General features: G+C 38.8%; 1 protein-coding gene across 2 annotated transcripts in view; it reads right to left on the bottom strand.

Annotated features, from left to right (window-relative positions):
• The window catches only part of NDNF (neuron derived neurotrophic factor), an 88,025-nt gene that overhangs the window by 28,019 nt on the left and 41,909 nt on the right, over nucleotides 1-18,097 (bottom strand). The window contains exon 1 of one of the 2 annotated variants that reach the window (XM_003482448.5): nucleotides 10,819-11,394. The exons of the other annotated variant lie outside the window; for it this stretch is intronic. The gene's annotated coding sequence lies outside the window, so the exon portion shown is untranslated. Of the gene's footprint in view, nucleotides 1-10,818; nucleotides 11,395-18,097 lie in introns of those variants that run through there. 2 annotated transcript variants of the gene reach the window in all.

Genomic DNA, 18,097 nt, shown 5'->3' with positions numbered 1-18,097 from the left:
TGCTCTTAAAACAGAGATATGAGGAGTTTTGGCTTCAGATCATTCTATTTACTTAATCTATCAGGTAAAAGATTACGTTCCTATTTAATGACACTGGCTAGAAACAGAGGAAAGGCCAAGATGTTGGGTTTTTAAAAACAATCATACAACAGTAGGAAACCCTTCATATATATTTTTTGTTATCCTTTATACCCCTTATCTGAGGACATCAATACTGTTTAATAAAAAAAGCTGGATTAGGAGTTCCCACTGTGGTTCAGTGGGTTAAGAATTCAACTGTAGCAGCTCAGGTTACTGCAGAGGGGAGGGTTCAATCCTTGACCCAGTACAGTGGTTAAAGGATCTGGCATTGCTGTAAGCTGTGGCATAGGTCACCGCTGTGGCTTGGATTCTATCCTGGCCCTGGAAGTTCCATATGCTGTGGGTGCAGCCATAAAAAACAAAAACAAAAACAAAAAACTGGATTAAAACTGATTCAAAGGTGAGTATGCTCAGGCTTTTCAGGCACTAGATTAGCAAAGGATTTAAGACACACGTGCTGAGATTAGAAAGTTGAGGATTAGGCTCCGTTCCTGGGATATTCTGCACTATTATTTCTGGATTAAGAGATGATTAAAGAACAGGACACTCAAAAGGCAGATGAATGTGGACAGACTACACAGTCACTTTTGTTTTTTTAACACAGTCACTTTTAATGAAGAGTTTATAGTAAATTGTGACAAAATAATACAAATATGAAAGCCTACAATTACAGAGATGACAAACCATAAAATACTGATCCAACATGGGAATTTAGACCTATGATGATTTCATTCCTTTTTCCCTCCCAAAAGTAAAATATATAGTTAGGTGTGGTATTTGTTCTTATTAAAAACTTTTAAAGTATTAAGAAAAAGCTGCAGTGAATAAGTTTTGGGTGGGGGGGATTCCACGGTGTTCAGGGCTCATTACAAGATAGAATCTGCCAAGAGCAAAAGATGTTTCCACAATGCCTCTTGGCGGTTGTTGCTTTGTAGGTGTGAATAAACTTTAAATGCAGAGATTTTTGTTCAATTATAGACTGAAGTTGGTGGCTGAGGTGTTAATATGAGTGTGTGTGTGTATGTGTGTGTGTATAAATACTTTTATTGTCTGAACTTACTTATTCTTTATTGTATTTTAAAGGACTTTAAACTTCCAGGATATTTGAAATATCCTATTACATTATGTCTATAATAGCTCTCATCATTACATTGAAATGTACAATTTCACCTAATTTTTTTGAGAAATCATTTAAGAAACCTAATAACTGATCTAATTTCAAATCTTATCTCTCAAAAAATGGTACATTTTTAGTGGAATAATAAAATAACCATAGAGCTGAATTACTATTAATTACTACTAATTTAAAAGAAAATTCTGTAACGTGTTGATTTTTCAGTATTGTATCTACCATAAACACTTGGCATATGTTACACAATCATAGATTATATGTTTCTAAGAAACATATAATCTATGATTATATCCTTTAACATATAACTCATTTTCTAATACCTAATTCCCTGATTTTCTTCTGTGGAAAATATGTTTTATTATTTCCTTTTCTAGTCAGCTTTTCTCTAAAGTATGCCAAAGGCTTTGTCTATTGTGTGAGCGCATGCACGTGTGCACACACACACACACACCAGACTCAACAAATAGTGTATCTCAGGGCATTTTAATACCCAGGTTTGGTCAGTGGGATTCATTAAGAAGAAGGTTGAAGAAAGGAAAAGAAACTTGCTTTCAATTAATTCCATGGCTATATGTAGACTTAATAAATCAAAGTGATGAACTCATTTGCCTTTTGTCATTGGGGAAGAATCTGTGCAAATAGTGGTTGGAAATGTGAGGAGGCAGGGGAACTTTTCCGCAGAACTTACATGTAGTCAGAAACTGATACATCATTTCACTTTCAAAAATTCCCCCTATTAAAACAATACTTTTTATCCTTTGAGAAGGACAAATATGGGGCATTATTTGTCTATTTATCATTGCTCATCCTTTGTGTTATTTTAAACTAGAATATATTTAGTCTCAAAAACAGGATGTTTAGGCATGGCCTTAAATATTGACTTAAAAGTGAAAAACATAATCATTTTCCCCTAAAAAATTCCCTAATAAGTTAACTATTACCAAAACAAACAAATGAAACCCACCAAGTATTACATAAGAAACCTATGAGTAAGGTCTTACGGATTTAGACTAAATTAGTGATTTTTTGAATACTTAAATTGTAAAAAAAATCTAAGCAAATTGTGTCCCTGAAAATTAGTTTGGCAATTAACCTCAATTTTATATTTTTAGACATTTCCATCAATTTTTTTTCCCTGAAACCAAAGAGTTATCACTTTATAAAAAAGTTTGTGAGCTTAGGTAATTCTTTTCTCAGAAACTGAGTCTCAAATTTCTCAGGAGTAGGTGGATAAAATACCCTCCTCACTGGTTTCCTGTAAAGATTAAGGAAAATGATGGATGTGGAAGTACTTTGTAAACAGTTAAGGATTATGATATTATTAATAAATAGAAGCTTTTTCATTCACATTGTGAAATCCAAAGCGCAGAAACAACCTTAACACAATGTTAGCATAATTTAACTGACAACGATACTGAAATACAATAAAATTTCCAATAAAAATTTCAAAATCTACCACAATACACCTTTTTATGAGACTGATAGGAAAGCTGGATAGCTTTTTAAACTCTTAAGAGTACTGCAATTTTCATAACATAATGGAGTACAATATCCAATTATTGATAGCAGAGGAATTATGAAATGTTTATATAAATAACTAAGAATACTCTTGCAAATAAGCGTGGCTAATTTAATTGAGGGCTCTTTCAGCTACCTGTTTACCTCCTTTCAAGTCCTCTGGCTCTATAATGTGTTGTCTTCAAAACTCTTAGAATTGTGATTAAAATATCTCTATCTCTATCTATTTCATTTATATAAAACACCTAAGGCATTCTATACTGGGATGAATATCATAGTCATAGCGAGTGAAACTGTATGTTTCAAATCTTTTTCTAGTTGATTTGTGGAAGTCAGTCAGGGCTGACTTTTTGTAAATGCTGATTAAAATGTCATTTTCACCTTGCATTATTTTTACTTCATAGAAGCTGTCAATTCTGCCATTTTTTATTGTTCAATGACCATCTGATATGCTGAGTAAGAGTATGTTTGTCAAGAGATATACTAAATAATATTAATAAAACTTATTTTCCTTCTGTATACATATAAGTAAATATAAATATCTTGACATTTTCTCTTTTCATCATAATGAGACATTGTGTATACCATAATAAGGGTGAAAGGATACTCTCTTTTAGAGAACTCTGCTCTACAAGATTGACACTATTAGAAGGTGGATAACTATTCTGTATAATTTTAGAGGTAACGGGAAGCCTCTACTTTAGCTTTTTAAAGAGGTATCCTCTATCTTTCATTTTAATTAAAAGACATATTTTTAAATCAAAATATGGACCTAACCTTGCAAAGATAATCTCAAATGTCTTTTCCAATTCCTTGACATCAAGATTCCCAATTCCTTGACATCATGATTTCATCTTAAATTCACAGCCAAGTAGAATAAAGGTGAGTTACCTAATTTGTGGGACTCAATGTAAGAGCTCTTGTTCCAAAATTAAGAATTTCAGGACGACAGCATCAGGTATTCAACTGAGCATGGGGAGCCCCTCCTAAGTGCAACCCACGAAGCTATCCCTGAGTATAACTTATCCTAGAGTAAAAGAAACTGAGAATAACCAGAGGAGGAGAACATGGAACAGGTATATGTTGAAGGTAGCCTGTCTAAACAAGGAGGCTCAGAGAGCCCAAGATATATATCAAAGCTTTCTATAATTTTATCTGAAACTAGCCTCATTCCAATCTTGCTTTATCTAGCTTTTAACATCTTTGGAAGATGCTGGTCAATTGTAGCCTACCCTGTTTCCCACCCCAGGGGTATATATTTTCACATTTATTAGGAACACTGAAAAATAAAATTAAAAATGAAAAAACATCTTTTTTCAGGTGGTGTTTTAGTACCATAAGAGACCTTGGTGACATTTGGGGCAGGGTTTCAATACTTTTCAAGACATCTCTCATGGAACCTGTCTGTTATTTCATCTATTAGTACAGATAAACTTGCTACTGTAATTGTTAGAGTATTAAATTTATATCTCCTATATGAGGCAGTTTTATTTTTCCATAACATGTAATAAGTCTTCACAGCAATTTTAGCAAACTTTGAAGGACTGGCCCTAGAATTGAGGCATCTGAGACCTGAAGAGGCCAAGGGGTAAATAGTTGAAGTCCCTTCTCAGTTTGCCAAGTGTTTTAGCCAGAACTGCTGATTCTGATCTCTGTCACCACAGTTGGCAACAAATATCTCTTCAGTAACAGGATCCAGTTACTTCTGAATAAATCCCAATTTGAAGCTTTTGATAGTATCAGTGAATTTTAGTGAATGCTGTAATTTAATATGAAATTACAACATTTATCAAATGCTATCAACATATGAACAATATTTAGATTTAAATCCTGATATATATTAGTATTTACCTTTAAATATATTTTAAACAAGATAACTAAGAAGGGTCATGTACATTTGTGTGTGTGTGGTATGACTGATAATTTAATCAGAAACACACTACTGGAATAAAATGCATAATATTACATTATGCATGCCTATGGGCTTAGAATACATATGACCTGAACAAAAGACAGTAATCAAACCCATCTCCTAGGTTCATAAGCATTGCTAGCATTTACTTTTCACTATGGTGTGCTATAAATTGCACATACATTAGAGAAATTAACTCAAAATAAATCAAGCCATTTTATATTAGATTTTCCCTTTTAAAAATAATATCTGCAAGTAAGTACCACCATGTTTAACTTTTGTTTGTCAAATGTCTAGATATGGTATTATCTTTTTTTTTTTTTTTTTTTGCTTTTTAGGGCCCCACCTGTGGCACATGGAAGTTCCCAGGCTAGGGGTCGAGTCATAGTCACAGGTGCCAGCCTACGCCATAGCAACATCAGATCTGAACCGTGTCTGTGACCTACACCTCAGCTCAGAGCAACACCAGATCCTTAACCCACTGAGCAGGGCCAGAGATTGAACTGAAGTCATCATGGATACTAGTTGGGTTCGTTACCACTGAGCTACAACAGGAAATCCTAGATATGATATTATCTATCTTTGCATATAAACACTTGCACATAGTATCTACAACTTTAAAAATAGTCATGGTGATTTCAAGAAGGTATCACATCTCACAAATCTTTCTAATTATGAGTTCAGTTTTTACTACTTATTTTAGAAAATGATAAATTTCAGTCTCATATTTTATCTAGATCTGTATATATAAGGATGTTCCCTCAGAGAACAAGATGTAGTTATGATAATTATTTTTTGTTGATAAAACATCCATTTGAATATAGCCCATATTTTTGGCTACGTCTTTAGACTGTGAAATATATGCTCTTTGAGCACACAGCTGGAAGAAACAGGGTGTTTACCTTGATTTCACAGTAGGAAGAAGAAACATTAATAGACAGAAATTATGTAATCACCATTTAAATCAGTTGGTCTCCACTTCCTGTAATTCTGACAGAAATCATCCCAACTATAGAACAGATATGAGTACATGTTGCTAAATTTTTTTTTTTTTTTGATCTTTTGTCTTTTTAGGGCCGCACCCTCAGCATATGGACGTTGCTAGGCTAGGGGTCTAATCAGATCTACAGCTGCCGGCCTACATCACAGCCATAGCAACTTGGGATCCAAGCCTATCCAGCAACGCTGGATCCTTAACCCAGTGAGTGAGGCCAGGGGTCAAACCTGTGTCCTCATGGATCCTAGTTGGGTTCATTAACTGCTGACCCATGATGGCAACTCCATGTTGCTAATCTGATTTGTGCTATTTGGTTATTATATATAAAATCTCTATACTGCAGAAGCAGTATCTAAGAGTTCCACTCAAATGAGTTGATTTCCAATCATATGTAATATTGTTTTTGTTGAGTTCTTTCTAAACTTTACACAACCCCATTATTTCTAAAAATGCTTTTTTCTTTTCTCACAACTACATAAAAGGCAGCAACTTCTTTCAAAAGAATAATTTAAAGAGACATTTGATAAGCTAACTATATACAGTCTGCCATATTTTTCTTTTGCAAAGAAAATATTCATTTCAGAGTTTTCGCAAGTGAAACTAAAAATAAATACTTCAGGGAAATATATGAAACATTAAATAGATGTCATGTCCAAATTTGCTACAGGAAAAAAACTGACAAATGAAAACCAAAAACTTAACTAAAATAAATCAGTTTCCAAAGGATCCAGAACTTATTGAAGGAATAATGACATGTAATCTTTGAAATTTCTGTACTTAAAAACTTGAGATCTGCAGACTTTAAAGGGAAGTTTAAATCAAATCTAGTTTGGTGAGTTCTTTAAAAAAAAACCAAAAACTGATGTTGTAACAGGACCCAATATCCAGCTGTTCTGTGGTCAAATCTGTTTCTTTATCCCAAAGAGAAAAGTCTGAAGAAATATACTGCTAGTTTGCTTTTATTCCATAATGATCAAATACCTTATTTTTGCATTTCATAAAGGCAAAGCAAGCAATGCTTTTAAAAAAATTTGGGGTGAATTACTATTATATATTTCATATGTTTCAAATATTCAAAAGACTGAAATATATGGATTTGTTGGTTTGCAGTTTTTGGTAAAATACCAAAAGGAAGAGGGAAGGTGTGCATACAGCACCTTCGGGCTTAAGAAGTGTGTTTAGGAAGTAAGCAGCCAAGAACAAGCCTGCTTCCGATATTGGCTCTGGCATTGGTAGGTATGGAACACCGAATGTCAGGTGTCAGTCAGGTCAGAAGTTGCAAGAGATACATGAGTCTATATACACATCCAAACAAAGACTCATCCTAAAATGGTATTGGTTTTTCCAACAGTATAACTAAATTTATGGTTAGCATACTATTAGTATAAAATATTAGCAATTCTGTTATTTCTATGTCTTACTATAGAATTCTTTTTTTTTTAAATGACAATAACAACAATAGCAGTAAAGTATTTACTTTTCTTCCTAGGTAGACATTAATGTAGAAGCATAACTGCATATATCCTAGGTGTCAATATGCATTGTAAATACAGCAGAAAAATAAAACAATTTAGCCTAAATCCAGGATTTCAATTGTAAAGTATTCTGAAATGGGGTGTTAAAATATTGGAGGACTTCTAATTTTAAAATTAGTTTTTCAAAGCAAAGATTTGGTGTGATTGTGATTGAGTATTCAGCTATAACTTTTTAAGCTGTTGCTTCCACAAAATAACTGTGGAAAATACATTTTTCAGAATTATGATTCCAAAATAAATATTTAGAGGTACCAGAAAGCATTTCTAGGTCAAATGAAAAATCCAAATGATTATTGCAGAAGACCCAGTAGAGATGATTTTTAGGACATTCTTTCTGGTGCCTGGCTGATGGCAAGTGACCCTGGCTAGTTTCATTCATTACTGGGCTGCTAACATGGATGCATTGGTCCCCAAAGCAACACCTGACAAGACAGAGAACAAAAATATTGTCAGAGAGTACTGCTTGGTTACTGGAATCAACCATCTAATCATTGCGAAAACTAAGAGAGGTTAAAATAATTTCAATTAACACAAATTATGTGGAATTCACACTACTAAGCTGTTTATTCAGGTATAACAGTTCCATTTCTGGTATCTACTCATCCATCATGGCAAAATGAAAAATAAGCTCTGTCCTAACAATGACAAACACACACAGTTTTAAAATAAAAATTCTGACCTCTAGATAGACTGAATAAAAAAATGAACAAAGGGAGATAACAGACAGATACACTTTATTTCTACCTTTCCTCCCTTCACTTCAAATAATTTGTTGGCATTTTACCATACATTTCCCCCACTATTATACAGAGAGTCTGGTCAGTAAATCCACGTGAGAAAATGAGAATCTGAATCACCACGTTCACAAAGCCAAGTGAAAAAGTCACTACATTACGTTATCTGACCCACTGTGGCTACTTGGAATGTAGCATTCCCTCAGTATGCTGTTATTCTTTACTTCTTATCATTCATATTTTACAATATGAATGTTCAATAGACCCAGGACAAATAAACTGAGAGTGGGGGCTTCCCTCATTCTTAGAAGGATAATTTTCAATTATATATTTTGTTACATTTTAAAGAGAGAAAAGCAGTACCTGCAAGGAATTAAAAGATGTTTTATATTCATCGTTTCATTTCTGCTGAAATAAATAATTTAAACCACACATAATTCATAGCAATTTAGGCCCATTACAGAGTTCTAGCTTATTTTGTGATAGCTTCTAATTAAAACAGAGTGTTACTGCCACACTGAGTCTCGGACTTTGACAAACAGGTCTAATGAATAAAACGTCCTGACATAAAAATGAAAACACTAATACAGACAAAGCTGCTAGCTGTTATGTTTCGAGTGTGTGGTATGGATTAAGTACATTTACTGAAGTTAAGAACTGTGCAGGCAAAACAATTGTAATTTCTTTTTTAAAGGAAGAAGTGAAGGATTTTTGAGAGAAATCTGAAATAGCATTAATTTCTCAAACTTCTGGGCCCCTCACTCCCAACCCCCCCACAAGAATTTAAACTCATCAGAATCACTTTTAAAGGATAAATGGTGGGATATTTTAATATAATCCTGAATATAGGTTAAGATTGAAAATGGGAATTGGGACCATAATTAATTATGTTGCCAAGTTTTTTGAACTTTAAGGAGACAGACTGAGGCAAATGAGGACACTTATAAGACTGTAACCTTATAAAAGGCCATGGGTTAAAACTTTGGTAAAATGACAGTATCTTTTGGACATTTGATTAATTCCATATGCAGAATGAGTGTGAGGAATTAATACCCTTTTGGTGTTTTCACTTCCTGAAACCACTGTAACAAGAGACTGACATAAAATCAAAACCAAATATAAAACAGTCTTCACCTAGGGTTATGGTCTTATTATCACTCTTAATAAACAATAACGAGTGATAATAAATACTGATCGCCCTCAGTACACTCTGCGCTGTACGCATATTTGCTCTCTATTTGCTCCCGCATCCATCCATCACGTCTTTCAAGATAATAAAACAATTCAATCCCATCAAATCCTCACAACTGCTCCCTCGGGAAGGATGTTTTATCTCTTCTTCTGCGAGCCCAGGGAGGATTTTACTTGTTTGAAGGGGGCGGAGAATGGAGCAGGGTCCTATTTATTTCCATTGACGACTCCCCTGGTTCTCACAGGCACTCAGGGGTCGGGTGGGAGGAGAGGAGGAGGTGTGGAGATTCCCTCCTTCAGAAAATAAAAAGGGTTCAGGAAGCAAGGCGGGAGGAGGGGGGAGGGGGGAAAGAGGGTAGTGTGTTTTGGGGAATCAGCAACAAAATGAAGATATGTATGTATATATTTTGTATGATTTAAAGGGATTGAAGGATGAGAAATAAATTTACAATCCAACTAAGTTGCTAAAAAGAACTCTGTTGAAAACAAACCAACCCCAAAACATTTTCTCAGGTTCATTTCCCGCTCAAGGTCTTGGTTTCAGGGAGCTACTTGTACCCAGAGCAGGAGATGGACAGCGCCCCAAAGGGGACTGGGAGGGGAACCACGACCTAACCCTAAAGACAGCTCAGCAGCAGCCCAGAGGTGGCCACGGTAAACTGCAACGGCCTCGGTGACTCTGGCGACGCGGGTGCTTGGAACTGAAGAAAATTCTCCCGCCTTTACCTCTGAGGTCTGGGGTGTGCAGTGAGTAAGGGGCTCAAAGGGCGCACAATGAAATGAAACCGCACCCTAAATTCAGCAGTTTTCGAAGGGCCCCCAAAAAGCAGCTGGGACCTGGAACCACTCGTTCGGATTCCTGAGGGTCAGGGCCGCCCCAGCTGCAACCCTGAGGGTGGCGCAGACTAGACCGAACCCCGACTCTCGAATGGGAGTCTAGGGCACGACGCCCCGTCACTCCATCTGGGGCGGGAAGGAACGTCCTCTTGGTGACCGCTCTGCTTTCCCCGCAAAAGTGGGATCGGGTCCCAGGCCAGGTCGAGTAAGTTTCTCGCCTACTAAGCAGAGGACAAATAAGGAGCCAGAACGGCGGGGGGTCCGCTGGGTGAAGCCAGCACAGATCCGAGCGTCCCCGGCTGTGCGGCTCCGGACAGCCCGCCTGGAACCCGCGTCCAAGCTGCCGGCGGGCGAGCCTCGCGCGCTGTCCAGACCCCTAGGTTTTCGCCTCACTAGCAGATGTGCCTTGCAAGTCCCCGGTCCCACAGTCTTTCTCCAGCAGTGGGCGGAGGCATGAACCCTGGGACGGAGGCAGCGGCCCTCCCGGCAGGCGGGCAAAGAAATTGTCCAGGCCAAGTCGGGGATAAAGGCTTTACCGCTCCCGGGACTCCGCCTCACCCGGGGCATCGAACTCGGTGTCCCAGGCCTGTGCACTCTCTCCACCTCCTAACACAGCTGGGGCCACCCTGCCGCGAAGCCACCCTGGAGAACCGAGGGAGACCTGCTCAACGCCACTCACGCCCTCAGCAACCCAGGATCCGGCGCCTTTGCCCAGCGGTGACTGAGAACCTAGCGGGACCCCACAAAGTGAGGGGGTGCGTGCTTCCACCCCTACCCCCACCCCAAATAAGCCCTCGGGTGTGAACTGTCCTTGCGCTAGGTCTCGAGTGGCCGGCTAAGGTGTCGAAACATAGGAGGTTTGCTTTTCTCTCGTTACTTACCTTAAAATGTTTGCTTCTCCAGGGGAGAAGAAATATTCCTCCCCCAAGGTGTGGTGTGCGCAACAGTCCACGTCCCCGGCGCGGGCCAAGATACTAAGCACCAGTACTCATGAACCAAAGGGACTTGCGGAGTGAAGGGTGGATGGGTGATGGAGGAGAAGGCAGTTAAAAGAGAAGAATTAAATCGGCCAAAGTGTCTCAACTTTGCGGCCGGCGCTGCAAACTTCAAAGGCGGTCGAAGACTGGCTGAGCGCCGCCGCCTAAGTTGCTGCGAAGTGGAGCGGGGAGAAGCGCGGGACTAGGGGATCCCCGGGCAGAGCCAGGGAGTGGCGGGAGGTCCTTTTAAATAGCAGGGAGAGTGCGGCGCTGGGCGGCGGGAGGATGCTTCAGCTGAGAGCAGAGCTGGCGAGGGCTCCGCGGGCAGCAGCTCCGGGCACTGGCGCCAGGCTGGGGCGCTGCGCTGGGAGAGCAGGGCGCACCGGGCGGCGGCGGCGGGTACGCGACTGGGTTCCCCCCGCTCTCTCGCGGCTCTGAGCTGGGAGTGTGTGATCACTCCAGAGTGTCACTGCCGAAGCCCAGAGTCACTCCCCCTCCCGCCTCACCACTGCCCGCCCTTCCCCTCCCTCCTCCTCCCTCCTCTGCCCACTGCCTCCCGCTCAGTTTCTCCCTCCCTCCCGCTGCGCGCCATCGCGCGCGCGCACCCCCCAACACACACCCCCGCCGCCCCCACTCACGCAAGCCTTCCCAACGCTCCCCAAACAGGGATCCTAGCTGGCGGCATCGCTGGGGAATGTACTCTAGTCCTTACCTCCCCGTCAGTGGCGGGGAAGCAGATGGAGGCCCACCGAGACCCCCTCAGAGCTACGAAACTCAGAAGTATACGCGGGACCATCACACTGTCTTCGAGACCTGGGTGCACAATAAGGGGGAACTCTGGGGTTAATTCGAGGGCAGGGTGGGAAGACGAGCTAAATCTAGAAGGTGGAGGCTGAAAGCAGAGTGTGCAAACTGTGTATTCATGTCCCATTTTTCACCCGGCCGCCTGCCTACCACAGCCTTCACTCGGGGAGCTCTTCCCTCTTGGCGCACTCTGAGTCCGAGCCTTCTCCGGTTAGAAACTCAGCAGCTGTTTTAACAATTGAAAAGCCGCCCTACAGGACCAGTGAGACAGCAGAGCGTGTGAAGCCATTAAGGCTGACTAGGTAATTATGAGAAAAAGTTACCTAATTAGCAACCTGGCCGTGGCGCAGGAAAACAAAGGGGAAAGAAAGAAAAAAGACTAAGTTATTTAGTAATCTCACTTTTGCTACTGTGAACCTAGTTTCCAGCAAACCTGGAAATTTAGACACTTTAGATTCTCAGAACATATAGTTTATTAAGATTTAGTGTCAATAGTGAAAGTATGAAAAATAACTTGACTGCTTCTCATCGCCACAGAAAAACGAAGATGAAAAATCAACCCTACCGAGGTCATATTTTTGTTAAATACTTGGTCACAGAGGGCTGTCCAGTGCAGGTCCTGAATGAGAACACTGCAACAGGTGAATTTCTAAAACGCATTCACTCCGCAAAATCATTGTATAAAAGACTTAGAATTTTTAAACGCCAAAAAGGATGTTGAGCTCACTGTGCCAACATTTTTATCAGTTGAAAGGGAAAAAGGGATGAGGTGGGAAAAAGGAATCTCTGGATCTTTGCTCAGAAGATCTGGAGAAGCAACTTCTGCATTTAAGATATGGCCCCAAAGGAGTCATTGGAGAATTCATTAACAAACATTTATTAAGTGTCTACTGTGTACCATATATGTCTTGGCGCTGAGATTTCAAGGTAAGACATGATTCCGGCCTTTAAGGAGTTCACAGCCTGGAGGGGAGACAGGCATCAATGAAAAGTTTATTAGTGCTATAATGTGTGTTTTTACCTGTTTCTGTAGGAGCATGAAAAAGGAAGCGGCTAACTCCCCTTTAGAAGTTACTCTTGGTAGAGGTTTTAGTGTAGAGTTCTGAAGGATGAGGAAACGAATGCCAAGCAAACAAGGATGGGGGAGGAAAGGACTTCTACGAACAGAGAAAAGAAAAATGAAAAGGTTAGAAAAGTGTCAAAGTGCAAGGTCTGTCCTGGGAACTGGGAGAAGTTAGGTGTGGCTGGACTGCAGATGAAACAAGCAAGGTCAGGTCCCATCACACTGTAAAGGCCCAAAGAACCAGAACTTTCTGAAGGTGGTTGGGGAACTACTGAGGATTTTAAGCAAGGACAGATTTTAAGGTTTTTAAATGTCATCAAATATGAATTTTGGAAAAGTACCTTTCTGGAATCATTGTGGAAGACAGATAATAGTGAGGATGTTATTTCCAGAGGAAAATTTAAGGTAGGGAAATCCAGCTGGAAGATCAGGACAGCTCTAGAGATGTTTAGAAAGAGAACCTCAGGACCCAGTGATTGATTGGTCATGGAGGGTAATGTAGAGGAGGAATAGTCTAGACTGCTTTCTAGGCATCTGACTGGGGCAAGCAAATGGATGAAGGTGCCATTTGCCAAGAGAAGCAAGGTATAGAGAGGAACAGTTTTAGGAGAAATTGAATGAGTTGTCTTAAATTTGTTGAGTTGGGGGCACATGTGGGCCATCTGAGTGCAGCAATATGTAGGCATCCAGAACCTGAGTTCTTCAGAGAGAAGATCCAAGGTGGAGTGATCCCTCAGGAATTAACAGCATCCAGATATGTCTTGAAGCCAGGGAGAATGGAAGGGCAGCCAGGAAGAGAAGACATAGGAAGGAACATGGCAGAACACCTATGTTCTAGGGCTGGATGGGGGAAGAGAAGCACTCAAAAGAAACAGAGACCACAGAGGTAAGAGGAGACTAAGAAGAAGCAGTATTGATGAAGCTGAGAGAGTATGGAATTGGTGACCGGGCAGAAAGTGGCCAAGTGATTGAGACAATTGGGCTAAAAAGTGACTACTACTCTTTTCAGAATGTCTCAGTGATCTTGGTCTAAGCAGTTATAGTTTCTATTGTGCTTGTGTAATAGATCCAGATAATAGCAGATAGAGAAGGTGAGATCACAGGAACAGAGAACATAACTCATTTCCCTAGTAGTTTGGCCCTGAAGGGATGAAAAGATAAGTATTTTTTTGTAGTTGTACTTCTGTTTTTCTTATGTGGGACACCGGATCTTATTTGCATGATGCTGAGGGGAAAGCAGGTGGAGAGGGAAAGGCTAAGGAGTCTAGGAAGTTCTCTGAGAATCAGTTTCTACCTCAATACTGTGGTGGCAACAGTATGTACCCTATGATTTCACAGGGTTGGTGTGAGTGCAAATAAACTAGGGATTGCGATAGTGCTTTAAAATTGCTATTAGGAAGAAAGTGAGTCCAAAAAAATGTTAGAGTGACTTATTAAGTCAGCCAGTTAATGAGGGGGGGAAGTTCTGTAAGAACTCTGGAAGATATTTTTGGGAAAGCTCTGCCAAATATCCCTTGTTTTGAACATAAGGCTTTGCATATATCAATATAGCTGTCTTCTCAAAAACATATGCCAATGTACATGGTATTGTGTATATTTATATTTATATAAGTTTCCTCAATATGTTTTGAGAGAATTGGGTGATGTGCCATATAAGTTAGAACATGCATTATTTAGTCAGAAAGATTTGAATTTAATTCTAAACCCTAATAATTATTTGCTGTGGGACAAAGAGGTTAATCTCAATTGAGCTTCAGTGTTTTGTTTTTTAAATATAAAAATGGAACAAATTATAGCTAACTTACAGGTGTTTTGTGAGGATTAGGTTCTCCACTGTACTCAAGTGTTTGGTTGGTACTTGATTATTTATAAATTTACTTTTAAACTATGAAATTTATAAATATTCAGTCAATTGGGAAAAAATTAAAAGTCCAAAACTATTATAAACTTCAGAGTGTAATTTAAGTCTATTTAAGAGCAGTCCTAGTTTAAGTCCATGTTCTTTTTTTTTTTTCTTTTTAGGGCTGTACTTGCGGCATATAGAGGTTCCCAGGCTAGGATCTAATTAGAGCTATAGCTGCTGGCCTACGCGACAGCCAGAGCAACACAGGACCTAAGCAGCATCTATGACCTATACCACAGCTCATGGCAACCCCAGATCCTTAACCCACTGAGCGAGGTGAGGGCTCAAACCTGCATCCTCATGGATCCTGGTCAGGTTCGTTAACTGCTGAGCCATGAAGGGAACTCCTAAGCCCCTGTTCTTAAGGTAGCACTTCTCAAAGTGTGGTCCACACACCTCTGGAAGTTCATGAGACCCTTTCAGGGAGGTCTTTTAGGTCAAAAGTATTATCATATTTATTCTAATATGGTGCTTCGCCTTTTTTTACTGTATATTTGCACAATAGTACAAAAGCAATGGTGGTTAAAACTGCTAGCACCTTAGCACCAATCAAGGCACCACACTGTACTAGTAGTTATTTATTAAATTTTAACCCGTGTCTCTATCTTTTTTATATTCTGTACAGCAAAGTGAGAGGCACACATAAAACCTTTCCGCTGAATAACCAATTTACAGTGTTTGTCCTGAATTAAAACACTTGTGTAATTGAGCCATGAGCTAAATTAGCTGATTTTTTTCATGAAATACACTTTTACTTGAAAGAAAAACTGACAAACTATGGTTATTCACATTTGAATATCTGGCACACATTTTTTTCTAAAACAAATTAAGTGAGCCTGTCACTTCAAGGTAAACAACTAGCAGTATTTATTTCCAATGAAAAATTTGAGCTTTCAAGTAAAAAATATAGAAATTTAGAAAACTTTTATCTGCCACCATGAACTTGACAGCTTCCCAGTACACAGACTCTTTTCTAATAGCATTGTGATCTTTTTAATTAATGTGGTTTTTGATACTGTACAATGAAATGTATTGATATTTGCAAGATCTGCATAATGTAGTGAGCATATTTTCCAAATGACCAATAACACAATGGATGTTCTAAAGTCATGCATGAGTTAAGGATCCACTCAAAGCACAAGAGAGACCAATGAATTTCAATATAATAGAGTATGAAAAGTAAACTGATATGGTTTCACATTCTGCATTGCAATTATAAGATTTAAGGAACTACCACTTGTTGAGTTTTGGTGTAGCATCAAAGAAAAATATTCAAAATTATTTGAAAAGGTTATTAAAACTGTTATTTAATTTTCCAACTATATATCTGTATGAAACCAGATATTCCTCATTTACTTCAAACAAAACATATCACAGCAGACTGAACAGAAATGGTATAAGAATCCAGTTTTCTACTACGCCAGACATTAAAGAGACTTGCAAAAATGTAAAACAATGCCACTTTCCTCACTAAACTATATTCTTTGGAAAGTACAGTTATTTTCAGAAAAAAAATGATATTATTTATGTTAATGTAGATATGCTATGGTTCTTTTAAAATAACATGTATTTTTAAAATTTTTGTTTTAATTTCTAATACATTGCATACTGATAGAAATAACCCACATAAACAAAAACTGCTTGGGATCTTCAGTGATTCTAAGATTCTCAGTGATTTGAAGTGGTTCCTGAGAACCACGGCCATGTGGAATAGGTCTAAGCATGAAAACAAATTTAAAGATCATCAAAGCCTTATTAGAGTATTCTGACTAATGAATGGCCACCATCTCATGGTGTATTTATTTGTCTAACATATTTCTTATTTTACACAAATGTAAATAGACTCATATATATATTATATATATTTAACACAGATGTAAATAGACTCATAGATGTGTGTGTGTGTGTGTGTGTGTGTGTGTGTGTGTGTATTTAACTCTATAGAGTGTTGTAGTTAAGATTTCTACTCTGGGGACGAGAAGAAAAGAACTGGTGGAGACCATCATACAAATCTTGAAGCTTGGATAAAACAGTATCACACCAGGCCTGAGAATTCTACCGAATCAGTACTGGACATTCTTTTGTCTGTTGGCTCAATTTCATCCCTTCCTTACCTTACCCTCTCCACGGCAGAGGTTGTAACACAATTCTTGAAGTAGTTCTCTAAATTCCCTTCAGAATTAACGATTACTCTAATTTTTTTTTTTTTTTTCCTTTTTAGGGCGGCACCTGCAGCATATGGAAGTTCCCAGGCCAGGGGTCAAATAGAAGCTGCAGCTGCTGGCCTATACCACAGCCACAGCAACGTGGGATCCAAACTGTGTCTGCAACCTACACTACAGCTCATGGCAATGCTGGATACTTAACCCACTTAGTGAGGCCAGGGATCGAACCTGCTTACTCATGGGTAACAGCCAGGTTTGTAACCGCTGAGCCACAAAGAGAATTCCCAATGATTACTCTAATTTGCTGACTCCTACACAGGGAACCAATGTTAAATGGAAACATTAATCTTGAGTCACCATTCTTCCTGAGGGCCTTTATTCACGTCATAAATACTTGTTGAGGACCTATTTATTATATGCCCAGCTCTATGCTAGCTGCTGGGAAGAAAAGGGTAAGCAGGGCACTTGCTCTCAGGAATCTAGTTTAGTAGGGAAGTAGGTAATTACCATGTGATATAATAAGGGAATAGTGGAGTGCTATGCAAATCCATGAGAAAGATGGGAGTGCGCAGCATCAGGGAAAGAGTCTTAGAAAAAGCAGTATCTAAATAAAAGATTTGAGACTCAGAGGATGGGTCAGTCACCTTGGGTTAGAAGGCTGGGGGTGTGGAGTCAATGAGGGTTTGAAGGAAGAAGAAACAGCATAGACTGTGACATATTCAGAAAATGTTACCTAAAAGACCCACTGTTATTGGAAAGAACCTTAAGTTTAAAGGTGCAGGAAAGATCAATATATTTTTCCTGAGTTTTAGCTTGTTTGAGAAGTAGAATGAGATATTTTAAAATCTTTACAGTTCATTTAAATACATTTAATGTAATCAGAATTATCATCTTACAAAAGAATCACTGGATTAAAATTAAAAATTTTGTTAGAAACCTGAAACATAATTTTGCATGTCTTTTCAAAGATTAATTCAGTATATCAAAAATTTTTTAATCTTTATTCAAGGCACTGAACTTAATGCTAAAGAGTACAAAACAAAATCTAAAGTATAGTGTTTGGGTAAAGTCCACAATATGAGTTCAGATATATTTTCTTTCCTTCCTTTAGACATTCAATAAATATTTATTGAGTGCCTATTACCCAATAGATCCTGATGCTATATTATTAAAAAGACATGTTGCCCTGCCCTCAGAGAGCATATAACATAATAGTGACAGGTCAGTTGGCTTTCAAATATTGGTCAC

This window comes from Sus scrofa, chromosome 8, assembly GCF_054392235.1.
Source record: "Sus scrofa isolate SSC_HxYL_T2T_F1_AM1 chromosome 8, Sscrofa_HxYL_maternal_Yorkshire_Landrace_v2.0, whole genome shotgun sequence".
Lineage (NCBI taxonomy): Eukaryota > Metazoa > Chordata > Mammalia > Artiodactyla > Suidae > Sus > Sus scrofa.
This window is presented reverse-complemented; position numbering and strand designations above follow the sequence as displayed.